Source organism: Balaenoptera physalus, assembly GCF_965194825.1.
Source record: "Balaenoptera physalus genome assembly, chromosome: 4".
In the NCBI taxonomy this organism is placed as follows: Eukaryota; Metazoa; Chordata; class Mammalia; order Artiodactyla; family Balaenopteridae; genus Balaenoptera; species Balaenoptera physalus.
The window spans coordinates 84,595,442-84,615,170 of NC_138891.1; the positions used below are offsets into that span (position 1 = coordinate 84,595,442).

The following is a 19,729-nucleotide window of genomic DNA, read 5'->3' on the forward strand; positions in this document are numbered from 1 at the left end:
CGAGAATGGTGGGATCGCTGGCTCCTGCTTTAAGAGAGGCATATGTCCACAAATGGACCCTGAGACATAGTTGCTTTGGGGGAAGCCACGGTACGCTGCTGACTCACGTGGAGTGAATGGATAGCTAAAAGCTCTCTTGCTTGGGCTATCCCCCATATTATTGTAGGGGCTTGGTTTCTTAGGACCCAAGTGTGGACCTTACATTTTATCACTATTATATGGATTTTCTTAGAGTCCAATAATCACTCTAGTTTGTGGGAATCTTTTTGGGTCCTGGCTTGACATCCAAAATGTTTTATATCCCTCCCAGTTTTATGTCATTTTTAATTGTAATGAGATTAATTGCTATGTGGTTATTATTAAAATTTAATCATAATAATTACTGTAAAATAAATTAGAAACTGATTTATGTTAAGAGATAAATCATGAAAGAAATTAACATACAGAATTATAAAAATGACTGAAAAGATATGGGTATGTACAGAGAGAGAGAAAGAGATAGAACATGTTGAAGAGAGAATCATAAACTAAGCAATTTGTAAAATACAGGAGAACAGGAATTTTACCCATGTATCAAAAGTATTACTCCAGAGAGGCACAAGCATAATTATACCTGAATTCTAAGGCATTTAATAACAACATCTATTTTACATGAGTCCACTTGCTAAAATATTGGAACATGCCATCCAAAGTTGATGAGCTTGAGCTATTGTAAATAAGGTCTTAAATCTGCTGCCTAGGGACTTCATTGGTGGCACAGTGGTTAAGAATCCACCTGCCAATGCAGGGGACACGGGTTCGAGCCATGGTCCGGGAAGATCCCACATGCCACGGAGCAATTAAGCCCGTGTACCACAACTACTGAGCCTGTGCTCTAGAGCCCGCGAGCCACAACTACTGAGCCTGCGTGCCACAACTACTGAAGCCCGCACACCTAGAGCCCGTGCTCTGCAACAAAGAGAAGCCACCACAATGAGAAGCCCGTATACTGCAACAAAGAGTAGCCCCCGCTCACCAAAACTAGCGAAAGCCCCCGCGCTGCAGTGAAGACCCAACACAGCCAAAAAAATCTCTGCCTAAAATTATCAGTATCCCTCCATCACCTAAAGAGAGAATCCATGGTATGATAGAAAATACTCTACATCTGGCCCAGGTCTTAACATTTTGCCACCCTTCTCTGCATGGAGAAATCAAATGTACATACACTAGATTCCAAATGTTAAGAGTGACTTGCAGTTCCCAGGACACATCAAACTCCACTTGCCTCCACATCTTTGCACATGTTGTTCCTTCTGTCTGGACACCCTTCCTTCCTTCTTGATAAAACCTTGGCTTAAGGTTTAGTTAAGTCACCATTTACTTTCAAAATATCTATGTTCCCTCCCCTCAGTCTCTATTTATTTGCCGTATCTATCTATTTTGCACATAGGTCTGACAGAGGATTTGTCTTCTTAAATCATAATTGCCTATTTGTCTCTCTTTATATGTCCCTGCAGGGAGGCTAACAGAGTCTCTGGCATCTGGTAGATGCTCAATCAATGTGTGTTGAATGAATGAAGGAAGGAATAGAGTATCAGTCTGGAATCAGATTATCGTACGAGTTAGGAATCTTGGTTGCCAGTATGAGACACCGACTCAAGTTAGTTTAACTATAAAAACGTGGGAAGGGGAGGAAGAGGAGTGCCTCTCAGAGAATCCAGGAAAGGGAGGGAGCCTGGCCCCTGGAAGGTCTGAAACCAGGAACTGAAAGGCATCAGAACACTTTTATTCTCTTTTATGTCTACTTTTTTCAAATCATCAGCTTTCTTCCTTCTTTCAGGCTGCAGAATAGCTTTTTGCATTCCCTTAACAGCTCTTGCTATTTACATCTTAGACCTCCAGCTGCATGTCACGCCTGGCTCAGTGTCACTCTATTCCAATTCCAAATGCCTGAGGAGGAAGTGATTGACCCAGGTTGAGGCAGGTATCACTTACTGTCCAATCAGTCAAGATCAGGAAGGAGAGGGTAACATGGTGCAAATCTGGCTGCTGGTGGGCGGCCCTGCCCTGTATGTTGAGGTAGGTAAGGGCATTCTCAGATAAGGGGACACGGCTCTAGAACAGAGTGGACACCCAAACATTGTCAGCTATCAGCTATCAAATCTGCCAAAGAAGGCAGTGAATTGCTGCAAATAGGGAAGTTTGGGTTAACAATCTTGGATTTTAGAAAAAGGAATTCTTTGACAGTTTTACATTGAAATAGCAACAAAAGCTGACTCTTTTTTAACCACAGTTGGTCTAGAGCAGGCCTATCTAAACCATCCACTCTCTAACTCAGATTATGATGAATTATGCATGGAGGAGTGTAGAACACAAAGGTGTGTGCAAGTGGAAGAAGCATCCTGTGGTGGAACCTCTTGAAAATCTGCATTTTCTGTCCATTGGTGATTTGTTCTGCATTTTTCCTTAAAGTTTTTCATTACAAAAGATTCAACTAATATTTTTTGGATAGTATATTCGAAGAGGAGTGTGCAATTTATTTTACTGGCGCATAGAATATGTGGAGAGAGAATCAGAACAGAAAAGTTCCAAAGTTAGTTTTGAGAGCTAAGTTAAGACTCTTCAGTTTATTTGAAAGAAATTTGGAAGTGTTGAAAATTGTTGATTGGAGAAATGGCATGATTAGAAGTATATTTTAAGATAACTATGACAGTGGCACAAAGAATGAAACAAACTGGAAGACTGTAAGAGGCTGTTGTATTTGGGCAGAAAGTATTAAAAACCTGCAACTACAAGGTAGCAGAAGAAATAGGAGTAAAGGGATGATTGTGGTATACCATGTATCTGAGTTGATACATTTAAGAATTTATGAAAATTATGGCCTTTTCCCCATATAATATTAGATAGTTCATAGACCTCTTAAAGCCCATGATCCCGTGGTAAGAACCTCTGGATTAGAGAGACATTGAAAGTTAAAAAAAAAAAAAAAAAATAGGTAGAACTTTGAAAGAGATTGGATGTGGAGGTGAGGACATTTGAGTGAAAAATGATGTGATGGTTTCAAGCCTTGATGGCTCGAAAAGGTGTGTTGCCATAAACAGAAATGGGGAAGAAATTGGAAGTCAAATTGGTAAGTCTTAGCATGTGAGGAAGTGTGGAGAAGACGATGTGCCTTGTTTTAAATATTCTTTCTCTAAGATTCTTGTGGGACAGTCATGTGGATGTGGGGTGGACACCTATAGGTTTTGAGCATCTACTATTTCCCCAGTAGTTAATGTTTTTTAATTCGCTGATCACTCAAACCCTAGGATAAAGTTCTAGGCATTTTCTTTATTTTACACGTAAAACTTTGAAACTATGTAAACTGATCAAGGTTATACAGGTCATTAAATAGCAGAGTGCAACTTTGAATCTAGGTGAGCTGGACTACAAACTGGTCATCCTCTACTGCCCTGCAGTGCCTCCCTGCAGGTGGCTATAAAGGCCAGGCTAAAGCTTAAAATTGCCATTCGCATCAGTGCCAAACAGTTCAGAGTTGAATTGTTCTGTAAAGGTTTGTTGTGTTTGTCTGGTCTCCACATAAATTCCTTAGGGTAGAGAGGGCATCATACATTTCTCTTGCCTCCTTTCACCACACCTCATGCAGTTCTGGACACAGAAGAAGCCTCACTGAATACTTAGATTGATCAATGATTCTGATCCCTGGTGATAATTGCATAGCATCCTCACATTGAGGTTGTAATCCTCATGATTCATTCATTTGGAAGCCTCCTTCTCCTTGGCTACAGTAGCAGGTATAACATACGAGAGGAAGATGGAGCATGTAGAAATAGTAGCAAAACAATCAGTTTCAATCCCCAACCTTACCACCTCCCAGCCTCTGAACCTTTGTCCTTTTCTGTGTCCTACAGAGGCATTATCAGAATGCTGAGGACAGTGCTTGGCCATGCTTGCCGGAGGCCAGTGGCCTCCCTATGCTATGCTCTCAGTGCCCAAACCACAGATCTCCACCATTCTTTTCTGTAAAATTCATTAAATATCCCAGCCGTGACTGAGCTGCATTGTAACATTTGAGCCATCAACTCAAGTCCGCTGACCTCATGCCTCTGTCCAGAAGCAACTGGTGACTGCTACCTGAGGTAAGGAATTAGAGGAGAGATTTGCAGGATCATCTGACACACAAGACAGGTACTGAGGCCTGAGCATGCTCTTACAGAAATAATAGCAAGTTAAAATTGTCACCTGGGCCAATTTCCTCCCCATGATTTCCTAAAGAGCATAATGCTACCATTATTAATAGCTACCATTTAATTGTCTTATCTACTATTTGGGGAGTTTGCTAGGTGCTTTAAATATGTTGATCTATTTAAGACCAAAGCCAGTTTCCTCAGGAAGATGAATCTCTGGGTTACTGTAAAGTCTGTGCAATGAAACACAAAGGAATGCAAAGGAGGTAGGATAGAGGCCACCTCTCCAGCTTAGAGATGGAGCTGTTCAAAAGCCCCTTGATAATCCACACATCCCTGAAACTTTTTATTTTATGGGACCCAGGGCTCCGTGTTAACAACATCATGCAAAATAACTAGTACTGTATCTATCTTGTTTACTATCATATCCCCAGTGCCTGAAATATATTAGTACTCAAAAATATGTTGAATGTAAAAATAAATGAATCATTGAACGAATGATTACATGAAAGGTGTTTTTTATTTTTTTGCATTTTATTGTATTTTTTTTATACAGCAGGTTCTTATTAGTTGTCTATTTTATACATATTAGTGTATATATGTCAATCCCAATCTCCCAATTCATCCCTCTCCCCTGCCCACTTTCCCCCCTTGGTGTCCATACGTTTGTTCTCTACATCTGTTTCTCAAGGTCTTTTGATATGTAGAAAATATGGGCGATAGCCTAAGCTACTGATCTAATAGTAATGAAGAACAGTGACTTTTGCCCAAAAATGACATACTATCCACTTTTCACATTGCCTGTATCCCATCACTACAGGGTGTCTGTTTCTAAATGCTAAATATCTCTCTACTAGCAAAGGCGTATTAGACTCTTGGCAATCATTAGGAACTTAGAGAGACTCTTGTTATCAAATCCCTTTCTGCCCAGACTGCTAGGTGAGGCATGATTGCAGTCAGAGTTGAAAAGGAAAGGGGGAGATAGGCCTGTGATTCTATGATTCCAAGAAGAATCAAAGACAGATACTCTGCCTGTACTTTTCTTTTGTTATTAATTAAAGTGGGGTCCCAAGTTGTAGCTGGTCTTGGGAGACTCTAAAGACCTAGAGGCCATGAGTTGGCCCTCAAGAGGCAGAGTTGAAAGCGTAACCCTTTTCCACTGCTGAGGGATCTCAAGACAAGTGGGGGTGAGCTAAAAGGAACTGCCAAGAGCAGCCACAGGGTGTTCACTGTAAACTAGAGAAAATTAAAGATGGTTGATCAACTGCAATTATCCTCCCCAATAAAGACAATGACAATTACCTGCTGAATAAGTTAATGAAGACAGGGACAGAAAAATCATATGTATAATGATTTATTTGCAACTCTACTCATATTCCAATATCTTTAGTGGGTGGCAAGAAGTAGGTAGAGGCTACAAAATACCTAAGATAGAGATTGCTAACTGTTCCCCAAATTTTCAGTTTCTTCCTATCTTTAGCCCATAGGTAGACTAAATTTCTTAGCCTCTCTTGCATTAGTTCTCACAAACAGAATATGAATGGGAGGCATATGTGCCAACTCAGGGTCAAGGCATTATAAGAAGTAGATGTGCTTCTCCTTACTCTCTTTCCTATCTGAATTCAGCCAATCGAAAATGACAAAGCCCTAGAGGATGGCAGAACCATGATACTGAAGAAGCCTTGGTTCCTGAATTACCACATGGAGAAAGTCAGATGCTGACAAGGAATACTGATCTTGGACTATTGATAAACAAGAAATAAGCTTTTGCTGTGTGGAGCCATTATTCAGTTTGGGTTTGTTTGTTACAACAGCCTAACTCATCTTAACTAATTCATGCCTCAAAATACCTCCCCCAGACTTTGAGTGAGCAAAGTTCAGGAGGAAGACAGGATCCCTTGGTGAGGAAGGCCCAGCCTCTATGATTACATTTAACAGGATCCTACATGCTATGGAAGGGAGTCATCATCAACAAGAGACACTGTCATGTGATTTCATTTATATGAATCTAAAAAACAAAACAAACAAAGCAGAAACAGACTCATAGATACAAAATGGTGGTCACCAGAGGGACCGTCCCCTGGAAGGGGTTTTGGGCAAAATAGGTAAAGAGGATCAAGAGGTACAAACTTCCAGTTGTAAAATAAGTAAGTCATGAGGATGTAATGTGCATAGGGAATATAGTCAATAATATTGTAATAACTTTTTATGGTAAACAGATGGTTACTAGTTTTATTATGGCGATCAATTCATAACATATATAAATGTCAAATTACTATTGTGGACACTTGAAACTAATATATTGGGTTGGCCAAAAAGTTCATTCAGTTAGTGAATATGTTGTTCAATAAAGTCCTTTGTGAAAATGAAAAATACTTAAAACCGAATGAACTTTCTGGCCAACCCAATAATATTGTCTATCAACTATACTTCAATTTGGAAGAAAGGAAAAGAAAGTAAGAATAACAAGGGCAAATCTCTTAACAACAGATTCTGATTTGAAGTCAAGCTGCTCTTCACATAGACAGGGGTGGCACCACCTGGGTTATTTATTTAATCATGATTCTATAGAACAATACTAGGAAGCCAATTGATTCATAATAAATACTGGAAAAAATCCAAGTTGAAAAAATAAAAAAACAAGAGACATTATCTAACGTAAACCCCCCCTTTCTAAGACTGACAATAAAGACCTCTTGCTGGTGTCATTAGGGTGTTGGGAGTAGGTGCAATGAAGGAAACACTCAGGGCAAGGTAAGAACATATAACAGGGGATGTAATGAAATGTACCAAAGCATAACTGTCCAAGGAAGAACTGAAAAACTGTGTCTAAGTCTACAAACCTAAGATTCAGACCCAAGAGTTTAAATGGAGAGCAAAATTATGGGGAGCTTTAGTATAGTCAAGCTACACCTTCCCACCCACCTCATTGCTTCTAGCTCCTTGTTTAGATGGTAGAGAAGAAGAGGGTATTACATCAGGAAAATTCATTGTTAGCTGTGTATCAACTTCCAGGCCATCCATGTATGTTAGGTAGGGGTATCAAATTCCTTTAAATATCCAAAAAGATCAAATTCTATCTGTAAAACCCAGAAGGTAATTTGCCTTAGAGTTGTGGAATATGCTGTAACAGACTGGGCTTCCAGGAATTAGTAACGTTATCACAACAAAATTATTACAACATCTAAGGAGCTGCTCCCAACTTGGGATTCCCAGAATCACAACAATTCCTCAAAAGCATGAACAGACATGGGGAATAATTAGCTATTTTCAGAATTTCAGGAAGCCCTAATAGAATCTATATATTTATCGAAGACCATGTTGCATTGACTATTTAAAACACTTACATTCATTGATTCGACTGGAAATATATGATCTAGCATGACAGCAATGCTTGTTACCTTGTGTTGATCAGAAACCTTAGATTAACCATTTTAGTGTTTTAAATTAAAATATACTAGAAAAAACATTAATTATTGTTAAACTAAACCTTTTACATGGAGCTATTATTAAAAGAATAATAACAAAAGGGTCTTTTGTTGGGAAAAATGTAAACCAGAGTCAAAAGGATAGGACTAAGGCATTTACCCCTCACTTAGATACAAAGTAAATAAATGAATGCTCTCAGCAGAGACAACCCTGATCACCTCATTCTACTCATCTCTGAAATGGAGGCAATAACTCTCTTGACATCTGTCCTTATTATAGGCATTCTAAGATTTTGGTAAGAAAGCCTATTTAAGTATAGATATCAAGAGGTAAACAGGAAGGGTGGTAGGGAGAGGAGAGGGAAGGAGAACATGTGTGTATACTTATGTAACCATAAGAGACAGAACTATTACAGGTGTGCTCCTCTTCCACTGTGGAAATAAACAAAGACCACCCAAATGAGAACAAACAGGCTTTTATTCAGTGTGTGCTACATGGAAGGGATTCAGCCACCATCACTTAAGTTGGTAGAGACTCAGGGCAGGCAGGGTAGTGGGAAAGTTTTATAGTGAAAAAAATGGAAGACTTGAGGTGTGCTCTGATTGAAGGCTGTTGGCACAGGGAGGCTAGAGGCAGACTAACTAGAAGCAGGGCATCCTATGTGATTGATTGTTCTGGGGAGCATATTTGACTTTCTCTCTCATTGGTCCTAAACTGGAAGGGGGAGGTGGGGGGACAAAAATTAGGGAAGTTGACAGTCATTGGTAAGTCCCAAACTTTCTGGACTGGTTGCTACAGAGATTGAGGTTTGGCTTCCTGTACTGGTTGTTGCAGAGGGTGTAGATCAGAATTGTATTATCATATGTGATCTGGACATTTTCCATTTGTATATTATCTCTTGCCCCTCTGTTCCCGACACACATCCACACCAGGACCCAGTTTTAGGCCAGGGATTTCACTTTTGTCTCCTTTTTCCACCACCTCCTGTTTCTACCCCTCCCTGTCTTATGCCACCAGCCTTTTAAGTGCAATTCTCCCAGCCTAGCTAGTCCCACACCTTGACCTTACCTGTAAACACTATCCTCATGTCAGGGCAGCTTAAGCCCCATTGCAAGTCATTAAGTTTTCTTGGATAATGCTTGCTTCGAGTAGCTCCTGCTGCATTTAGAATTTGTGCCACATCATCAAACACTTGATTATAAAATGATTTTAATTGATTTTCATTAATTTGTTCATGTTAATCTTATCTCCTCAACCAGATTATAAATTTGAAAGCTGGTATCATAGCTTATACTTTCTCTTATATTTCACAATACTTTGCACTGTTGAGTACATGTAGTAAATTCTCAGTAGATAATTGCTAATTGAATATTTTCTATACACACTATTCAACTGAAGGGGTAAAGGGGAACTGACTCATATTTTTATCCATCACCATTCCAGATGCTGATTTCAGCCTCAATCACCCCAACTTTCTTGCACCTGGAAGATTTTGCACACTAAAGTTCGAGGACCCAGCAGAAGGGCTTCTCTTGCATCAGGTGAAAGGAGAAAAGTCTCTAGTGATTTTTTTCAACTTATGAGCCTTGTATAGCAGTGAACCTTCTAAACAATTCATGAGGTACATATTGGGTTTTTCAACAAGAGGGATGTGGGAGTCCAGAGGTCAGAAGGAAATAAAAGAAAAGGCAAATGTCTTCCTGAATATGTGGCAGAAGAAATGGAAATTCATGTGAATAGCTGAATGAGTACAGGTTGAGTACGAACATTTTGCTAATGAGAATTCTTGACATAGTTCTGAGAGGACTTCAAATAAATTCTGAATGGCAGCTGGAGTAGAATTTAAAAAACGAAAAGAAGTCGTAAATATCTTTTCATCCAAAACCAAAACAAGGATATATATGCTACATATTTGGTGTGTAGACAATCCAGCTCTGTGTGTGTGCATGAGCGTCTATTCATTGGTGCAGCTCTTTTTAGCTGGGGGAGAACCAGTGGTGTGCTGGAGGGGCTCATACCAGCTCGAGAGAGCCAATTGTTCGATTTTCGGAACTTTTGCTGGCCAATTATTAAATCATTGATGGCTTGAAATCAGCCATGTTGTAAATACACCATGGAAGCTAGCAAACTACAAATCAGGGCTTTTCTCTTCCAAGAGACTAGAGGTAGAAGAGTTGGATCATCCATCTTCCTTTCCAGGGAGAACCATTAGGAAAGGAGGGGAGTGATCTGACAAATCCTACATTTTCTAACTTCCATAAAGAGTACCCTAGAGTCAGAAGTATACAGTGTTAGAGTTGGATGAGACCTTAGAGGTCCAGAAGTGAGAAGTGACTTGCCCAATATCATGTAGCTGGCCTGATCACGCAGGGAGTCTGAGGAAACACCCAGTTTTCTTATCCTCACCCATTACTCTCTGGAAATGCATGTAGTGCCTGATTATTCAGGATGGTATATTTTCTTCTCTTCTTCCTCTCACATCAAGGAAAGCTCCTACTGGTAAGGTCAGATCACTCTCTTGTGTCACAGCCCAGCTCATAAAATGCTATTAAGTGAATTACTGATGACCTAATTCCCAGCTGCAGGACACATTCCATTAGAGGCAGGCTGGCTGCCAAGTAGTGTCAGCGGTGACTGGATGGCAGGAGTGATTGAAACCATCCTGCCTTGGATGGCTGGGCCTCGGAGAGTGCAGTTCCTGGTGGGGAGGAGGTGCTCCTTTTCCCCAACATCAGTCCTAGGTCTTTTTCTGGGAACTAAATTTCTCAGCTTCAAAGAGAACTTTCTTGAAATACCAAGGATCACCATTACAGAAACAACTAAGGTAGTGCTTCCCCTATCATAAATATCTAGAACCATTAGCAGATTTAACCACTGTCATCCATAGTATCAGCCTGCAAATATTGTTTTGCCATCCACATCATTGTTTCTTTCTTGCTTGTCCTTACTTTCAGGCTGTCTATCCTTCTACTTTTATATGTTTCATTTTCTCAAAGCACAATGACTTCTTAGTTTTGTGATATGGTGGGGAAGAGTAGAAACAATATGGTCTATCTTTAACTTACCTCAGTACTCCACACATAAGAGTTGGGTAAGCTCTAAAGCAACATAATAAATGTAAAAATGTTGTTAGAAGTTAAAGGAAAAATGGGAAAGTATTTAAATTTCAAAGGAACTTTGGATTCAGTTGTTAGTCTTTATAAGTGTGGGAAATGATACAGCAGAAATAACACTGGACCAGGAGTCAGGAAACCCGGGTGCTAATGTTGGCTTCATGTCTAATCAATTCTGATATTAGATAAGTCATTCATCTCCTCTTGACTCCTACTTCCTCATCTGTGAAATGGAAACGTAGACTGAATGATCACCAGATCCTTTCTAGCTCTGAAATTTCCATCTTTAAATCAAGATGAGAGTAAATTGGAAAATTCACTCATTATTAGGATATTATTCATATCCTAACCTATTCATTAAATGCTTAAGACACCCCCATTCTACTTAGCTTTTTCCCTTAGTCTCTTCTTTCTCCACCTTTTGCCCTCCCCATCTTTTTATTATTTATGACTCATGTTTTCCTTTATGATTATTATTTTGTCTCCACTACCTCTGCTTCCAGCTCTCAATGGTATCAAGTGGGCCCTCCTTAAATTACCAAACTCCTTTCTAGGAACTGTCAGGCCACATTCCACCACCACCAAAATGTCCGTATAAGTGCATTTCACTATGTTAAGATGAATGAGGCGTCCATGTGCCTGTGGGTGTTTATTTGAAGTGAAGAAGGCAGAGGGTTTTATCAATTACACAGAAGCTTGGCAGAGTGGCCTTAAAGGAAGTAAACTAGGAGTCCAAAGATTCTGTGGTAAACCATGTGACTGAGAATGAAAAAATAAAAAGAGTAAAAACAAGTAGACTCTTGCCATTCTGGCTTTTACTTTTTTTTTTTTTAATCTAAAAATTGCTAATATTCTGCTACATTGCCAGAGCTCTGGGGAGATGTTTTTATTATAGGTATGCTCCTTAATCAACTGAGAGTAAGACCTAGAAAACAAACCCTTAGCAACCAATACCTCAATGACACAGAAACTATGACTAGTTTGAGCACATATGGCTTTCTTCTTCTCTCCTTTCTAAGAAATAACCGGCCTCCTTTAATCCCATTAACTTCTGATATCTTCCATCCGAAGGCTTACAGCGAAAAATCACAGCTTTTGGCTTCCTTGTCCTTTAACGTATTTCTGAATTTTTCCTAATTTTAGAATGAAAACTAGAAGGCTCATGACTGAACAATATGCACTAAACTCAGACCATAAGTGATAGGTATTTCAAAAATTTCTCCAGCATTTGTGTTGTTATTACTTATCTCTTCATTCCTACATACCATGACTCTGAGAAGGAGCTCCAACTGGCACAAATTCCTCCTTTATTTCAGTCCTATCTCAACCAAACAAGTTTCTTAATGCCCTTCATATTCATATAGTTCTTACTCAGCCTGAACCCATACGTATACTAAAGCTTTCTTTCTCACAGTTCTAGCCTCTGGGTCTATTTTAAAATTAAACCATTAAACCTTTTGAACCTCTGATACCAAAATACTGTGGTTTAGTGAATGATAAAAATGAAATAGAGGCTAAGCTAGGACCAACAAAAAGTCCCTTATAAATCCCAGCAATAGAAATAATAAGTCACGGGCTTCCCGGGTGGTGCAGTGGTTGAGAATCTGCCTGCCAATGCAAGGGACACGGGTTCGAGCCCTGGTCTGGGAAGATCCCACATGCCGCGGAGCAACTAGGCCCGTGAGCCACAACTACTGAGCCTGCGCGTCTGGAGCCTGTGCTCCGCAACAAGAGAGGCCACGATAGTGAGAGGCCTGCGCACCGCGATGAAGAGTGGCCCCCACTTGCCGCAACTAGAGAAAGCCCTCGCACAGAAACGAAGACCCAACACAGCCAAAAATAAATTAATTAATTAATTAATTTTTTAAAAAAAGAAATAATAAGTCATCAGAGAGGAGAAAAAGGTGGAAAATTAGCCCACTATGTCACTTGACAATTTTGCAGACTTGGCATTTTACATCAGGCAATTTGTAAAACTTCTTTTTCTATTCTATCCCTACAGAAGTTTTCCCTGTATTTCTCTCTTCTGTGTATATTATAAAAGGCTAGACCTCAGAGGCATTTAATATAAACTGTTCTTTTCTTTCCTTATTATAATTAATTTCACCTTCCCTAGACTTCCCATGGTATTGATTACCTGCTGCCTGGCATTATTGGTCATTTGTAAGCATATCTGTCACCCCAGTCAGAGTGTATGCCCCTTGAAGGGCATATCTCACTCACTCTGCACCCACTGGGCTCATAGTAGACCTCAGAAAGTGTTTATTAAATTGAATTGCTTTCTCTTTGTAAGACTGGCAGGCACTCTGGTGGCTTATAATGGCTTTTTCTTTTTTTCAAACACTCCCTTTTTTGGTGCAAACTCCACGTGACCCACAGTTATCTAGGGCAGTACGTAATGTTTAAGTGATTACAGCAGAAAGCTGAGATTCCACCAGCGCTCTGGGAGTTGCAGCCAGAGATCAGCAGAGCCACCTGCTTAATATTTTAAAGAAGCGGCATGGTCCTTTCGTAAAGGTTTCTGCCATGGATCCCCTCTGAGGATTTATCACTCAGTCACATTTCACATTCAGTAGGTCAGACCTTTATTCAAGATGACATCATCCGAGCCCTTGTGCAATTCAATCTTACCATATATTCTGCCCAACCACCAACTCTTCCTCCTCCCCCAACCTTTCACTAGGGATTCAGCCAATAAATAGCAGGTAATCCAGAGCCCAAAGCTTTTTACTTAGTGACGTTGTAGGGGGAAGGGTGGAGAGTGAAAGATAATGGTGTGGCCCCTCCTAGAGCAGCAGTGAACCTTTAAGACTCAGGGACTCTAGGCAGAGTGAAGTCTCCCTTGCTTCAAGGAAATGAAACTGGGCAGCACTATCAGCCCAGAGCCCAGGCAAGGACAGGGGGCTCCCAGTTGCCTGGGTGATTCTGTCCCTTACAACCAGAAATCAGGAATGAGTCTTTAGAAGATATTTCTCGTGCGTGAAATAAACACCCCTCTGCCCCCTGCTGCTTTCGCTTCGATTTCTTCTGCAAGCGTGAGGTGACTCAGTAACGGGATTTTTCTTTTTCCCATTTGAGTCCATGAACACCCACATACTCACCTCCACCATCTTCCCTACTCAGGTTTCCTCCCTTCTTCTTTTACGTCCCCTTCCCCCACTTTGCCTCGTTTAAATACAAACGCTCAGGTTTCCCTCCTGCTCTGGAGCCGCCAGTGACATCAAGCAGGGTCTCCATGGAAACCAGGAGGTGCATACCGCAGCCCCAGTAAGGAATGCGGTAGAGGCTTGGCAGGGTCTGGGGGAGCTGCAAGGAGACCCTCTATATATTAAGGGGAACCTGGTGAGGAATAAACTGCATTCAGGCATTGGGTATAAGATGAGGTAGAAACAGAAAGAGCTAAGAGCCGAGATTCTCTCTCAGTTTTGGTTTCAGCCTAGAAACCCTCAAAGGAGAAAACAGTCCAAGAAATCCCAGGGTCCCCCCACTGGTCAATTTCTTATGTACCGGGAAGAGCTCAGCCTAGTGTGGAGATTATTTAGGGGAGTCAGTCTCTGTGTTTAATTACAGTGAAGCAGCTGTCACACCTTACTCAGGCACTTAAAATGAAGGCACTTAAAATGGAAGGGAGCCAAGACCACTGCACTCCTCCAGTGTGCCTGGATATTCTACATATACTCACTCATCTTATCCTCAGGATGGTGGCATCATGATCCCTATTTTATAGATGAGGGAATCAGCTCAGAGAGGTTACTCTTTGAAGTTGATAGTTATTAAGGACAGAAATTTGAACCCAGGTCTGTGATCATCAAAGTCCAGATTCTTCTCCAGTTATAGTCTAAACTTCCTGGCCTCATATTTTCGTTCATAAAGAATTTACCGTAAGTGAATCTCTCTCACTTCTTCATTGGATAGAAGAAGATCGTGACAACTGTTCACCACGAGATGAGCGGACATGCAAGAAAACTGGGTTGCATCTGTGAAGCTCTAGAAGTGACTGAGTTCGGGACAGCTGCAATGGTGTTACCTGTTCATGACAGTGCCAAGAGAGGGTCTGATGATGCAGACTTTCGGAGAAGCTCTTGGCATAATGTGCGTGAGAAGGTGGTGGATAGTTATTCTGTCCATAGCTTCACACCTTATGTAAAGTCTTGGAGAAAACTGGACCTCCAGAGTAGCTATGAAACCGAGCGGGACCCTTTGCGATCCTCTCGGATACATGAGTCTCCCCCTCACCACCACCCCATGTCCCCCATCTCTTGAAGTGAAGGGCTTTGCTTCAGGCTTCCCCTGAGTCTCAAAAGGCTGGCTCAAGAGTTAATGATCAAGAAAATGTGAACAAGTGATAACAAAGAATAGCTGTGGTGCCAGGAAACTGGTAACAATTTAAACAATAGATCAGCCGTACAGCAGAGTCACAGGACATTTAGTTCCTCCCTGAAGGACACAGATAGCAATGTCTGATGCACATTCCTAAGTTGTTTTACAGAAATCAGACTCCCACCAGATGGAAACTGCTGACCACAAGCATGTAGACCTGAGGCTGTTTGGGACCAGCAGGATGATAATGTTCAGTCCCGAAACATCATCCTGTTACCCCACCACCAACCAATCAGAAGAACGTCCATGAGGTGATCAAGCACCCTGCAACCCACATCCCTAATGTTGCCTTCTTTAAAAGCCCTTCCCTGAAAGCAATTGAAGAGTTTGGGTCTTTTGAGCATGAGCTGCCCGTTCATCCTGCTTGGGGCCCTGCAATAAATGCCATCCGTTCCTTCTCCACAACCTGGTGTCAGCAGATTGGCTTTTGTGTGTGTCGGGTCAGTGGACCCAAGTCCAGGTTAGGTAACAGCTATATCTTGCTATATCTCTACTTCCCCTTCTCTTGTTTGAGATAACGCATCCCGATTCTCCTTTGGTTCTTTTCTTTAGTATATTAAGGGTCCTTTTATTAGTTTCCTAGTGCTGCTGTAACAAATTACCACAAATTTGTTGGCTTAAAACAACATAAATTTATTAGCTTACAGTTCTGGACCTCAGAAGTCTTACTGCACTAAAATCAAGGTATTGACAGTGCTCTATTCCTTCTGGAGGCTCTAAAAGGAGAACCCATTCCTTGCCTTTTCTAGCTTTTAGAGGCTGCCCACATTCCTTGGCTATTTCCTCTTCCAAACCAGCATTAGCATCACTCCCACCTCTATTGTCACAACTCTTCCTCTGGCTCTGACCCTACTGCCTTCTTTTAACCTTTATGATTAATTGGGCCACCTGGATAATCCAGGATGATTTCTCCATCTCAAGAACTTTAATTTAATCATAACTTAAAGTTTATTTTGTCATCTAAGGTAATATATTCACAGGTCTGGGGATTAGGATAGGAATGTCTTTTGGGGGGGCATTATTTGGTTTACCACAACTGTATGTCTTTTATATCTTAAAAATGATGATACTTTTTCAACGTGTTGTTACTCTTAATTTATCACCCAATTGGTCTCTTTTCCTTAATAGTCAAGTTTTTGTTTTGTTTTTTACAAAAACTAGTTCATATTTGCTATCTTTATTTCCTCACCTACCATTTACATAGCTCTCTGCTACTACTGACCTCTGTTCCCTTCCCCTTCATGATACAAAAACTGTCCTGTCCAAATTCAAAATTACCTTAAGTTGCCCATTTTAGTTGACATTTACCAGTCTATTCTTAAGTGTACTTGACAGCAGCCTTTGACTTTGTTGAATATTTTCTTCTGCATGAAACCCTGTCTTCTACTGGATACTAAGAAAACACTCCTTTTTCCTCCATTCTCTTCCTACATCTTTGACTTCTACTCAGTGTTTTTTGTGGACTTGTCATCTGCCTGTCTTTAAACACTAGTGTTTTCTAGAGCCTTGCTACTCAAAATGTGGTCTCATACCTGCAGAATAAGTATCACCTAGTAGCTTTTTAGAAATTATATCAGGCCCACTCCAAAGCTACTGAATCAAATTTTGTATTTTAATAAGATCTCCAGGTGATTTGTACACACACTAAAGCTTGAGAAACACCAGTCTAGAATTTTGTATTCAGTCTTTTAATATGCTCTGTAGAAGAGCTGACCTACTACTCCATCTCTAGCCACAAGCCCCATATTTATATTTTCAGCCTGTATCACTCTTTGTATATAGAGCTATCTATCAGACATCTTTCTCTACACATTCCACAGACATTTCAAAGTCACCCCATTCAAAACTAACTCATCATCTCCAACCCCCCAGGTTCCCTGTTTTGGTGAACAACAACTTCTTCACCCAAGTACTCAAGCCATAAAACCCCTTCCTTTCCTCATCCCCACATTCACATAGTCATCTTGCCATGTCAATTCACAGAAATATCTTCTCACATCTCCAACACCCTACCACTGATATAGATCATGATTGTATCATCTATTACTTCTTAACTGGTCTCCCTGTTTGCAATCATACCAGAGCCCCTTGACTACTACCATTCCAAAGTTTGAGAGGTTTCTGAGACACACACACACACAGGCTTGTACACATACACACCAAACACACACACACACACACACACACACACACACAACTTGACAAAAGCACTCTCTGGTTTTAAAACTTCTCTATCATATACAGAATAATGTCCCAACTCTTTAGCATGATGACAAAGCCCTCCTTGATTTGTCTCTTTCTCACCAGTGTCCCCTCCCTGAACAAATATTCTGGACTATTGGTATCACATAGCTTCATCTTTCTTTAGCTTGTATAATTTCTGCTCTCCTCAACATTTTTCAACTGATAAATTTTTACAAAATCCTTGACACCATATCTTTTCCCCTGACTCTGATGTCTCCTTACCCCAAGTAGAGAGGGGTGTTAGCTCCTTTATATATACCTTTACTTTTTTATATAGACATATACTTCTCTGATGATTATAACACTTGTCACAATATTTTGAAACTATAACTGCCTTAATATATTGAAAGCTCACTAAGATGGTGATTTTTTATAATTATTTATCTCTATATCTTTACCACTTAGCATAGTCCTTAGCACATAATAGGCACTCAATAAATGTTTTATGAATTAATTGATCAAATAAATAGTCGGTTGATCAACTGATTAAACAGCAGCCCCCAGGTTTTAGATTACAGTGGCGTAAAGATAGGGATCCCTGGACACTTTCAGCCCACTCAGTACTCCACTAGCAACTTAAATTGGAAGGTATATTTAAGCCAATGCTTTTAAGGGTGCCTGGATACCGCCCAAAAATACCACAGTGTAATGATACTTTCTCTGGTTTTTGGATTATCTCCTAAATTAGCTGGAAGACTAAAAGACTTAAATATTAATCAGACTGCTGCAACATGATTGTAATTCAGCTGCTTGACTTTACATGTAAAAACGTTTGAAATGTAAGAGTGTGGTTGATTTATAGTTACATATTTTTAAGAAATTGGTGGGTTTCTCGTGTTTGGTATCCTAGTCACTGAATGCCTAGTCACACTCTGTAGGAATGTGCTGCTTGCTGCATCAATAAAGAGGGCCCCTCTTTATGGCTATTTCTCTGGATCAGGAGTACATTCCCTAGTCCTTGAAGCTACCATAGCCTCTGCTGAGACTTGCTGAAGAAAGATGTTATTCCTCCCATGGCTGGACAAGGAAGGTCTTTGTTTCTGAGGGGAGCTTCAGGCTGCCATGGCAACTCCCAATTTTTTCTCCACTTTCTTTGTATGCTATTCTACCAGGAGAGGTGGAAAGCTGTCATCTTTTCTCCTTTCCTCTCCCTCTCCCTTTTCTTCTCCACTGGGGCTAGGATGGAGAGGCTAGCACTAAGTCCTACTTGTGATTTTCCACACCTTGTGAGACTTGGTGCAAGTCCCCCTGATAGAAACAAAACCCACCTGGATTCTAGTTCTTATCTCTGGAGTGACATTATTAACCCTTAATCAGAAAACAAACAATCCTAGTCATGGCTTCTCTATTCTCTGTAAAGTCAAAATGCAGAGTGGGAAGAAACAGAGGCTAGGTTACAGTTGAGAGAAATTAACTAGGCAAAAACCCGGTACTAGGATGAGCTGACAGGTATGCATAACCATTTCAATTCAGAATTGGTGGAGTTGTAGAAGATTCTCAAATGTGCCTGCTATTAGAACACATGTCAGGGGCTTTTAGGAACACAGATGCCCTGCCCCAGACTGCACTAGAATCAAACAGGTGGCCCTGCTGCATGGTCAGCACCAGGAAAACCAGAGCAGAACATGAAAATAAGATGCTTGGAATAAAATTCTGTAAGGGACAAATGCCAAATCAAGGACTTTTTATAGGAGCAAAAGGCTGGTAGTAAAAGCTGAAGTAAGGTGTCAGGACAGGGATAAAAAAGGAATGGATGGTTGTACCATATGGTAAAATCAAGGTCTAAGCAGCCAGAAGTAAAATAAAAGTGGATGAGGCCCCCACATTGGGTTGGGATATAAATATTGGTGTTGTACATACCCTCTACCCTAATCCTTAGGCTTGGTTACCCTTCTCTGGGCTTCTGCAGAATTTTTGGGGTTTTTTTTTAACATCTTTTTTTGGAGTATAATTGCTTTACAAGGGTGTGTTAGTTTCTGCTTTATAACAAAGTGAATCAGCTATACATAAACATATATCTCCATATCTCCTCCCTCTTGCGTCTCCCTCCCACCCTCCCTATCCCACCCCTCTAGGTGGTCACAAAGCCGGGAGCTGATCTCCCTGTGCTATGCGGCTTCGCACTAGCTAGCTCTTTTACATTTGGTAGTGTATATAAGTCCATGCCACTCTCTCACTTCATCCCAGCTTACCCTTCTCCCTCCCTGTGTCCTCAAGTCCATTCTCTATGTCTTCTGCAGAGTTTTTAATTGTACTATTATTCACTATTACTGTTACTATGTAGTATTATTTACTATTTTTTGAATTATAATTTACCCATTTACGTGTTTAAATCCCAAGGGCCTAGTACTTCCTTACAAAGAAAAGATGCTCAAAAGAAAATGTTGAATGAGGTAC

The 19,729-nt window shown here is 40.6% G+C and overlaps 2 long non-coding RNA genes across 3 annotated transcripts in view; one reads left to right on the top strand and one right to left on the bottom strand.

Moving 5' to 3' along the window:
- The window catches only part of LOC309659886, a 372,324-nt gene that overhangs the window by 57,496 nt on the left and 295,099 nt on the right, over positions 1-19,729 (bottom strand). The gene's annotated exons all lie outside the window — the stretch shown is intronic.
- LOC309659885 overlaps positions 1-19,729 on the top strand; it is a 58,258-nt gene that overhangs the window by 15,785 nt on the left and 22,744 nt on the right. Inside the window, exon 4 of the long non-coding RNA XR_014263019.1 lies at positions 1-19,729. This exon is cut by the window's right edge and continues 22,744 nt beyond it. This is a non-coding gene — a long non-coding RNA (uncharacterized lncRNA).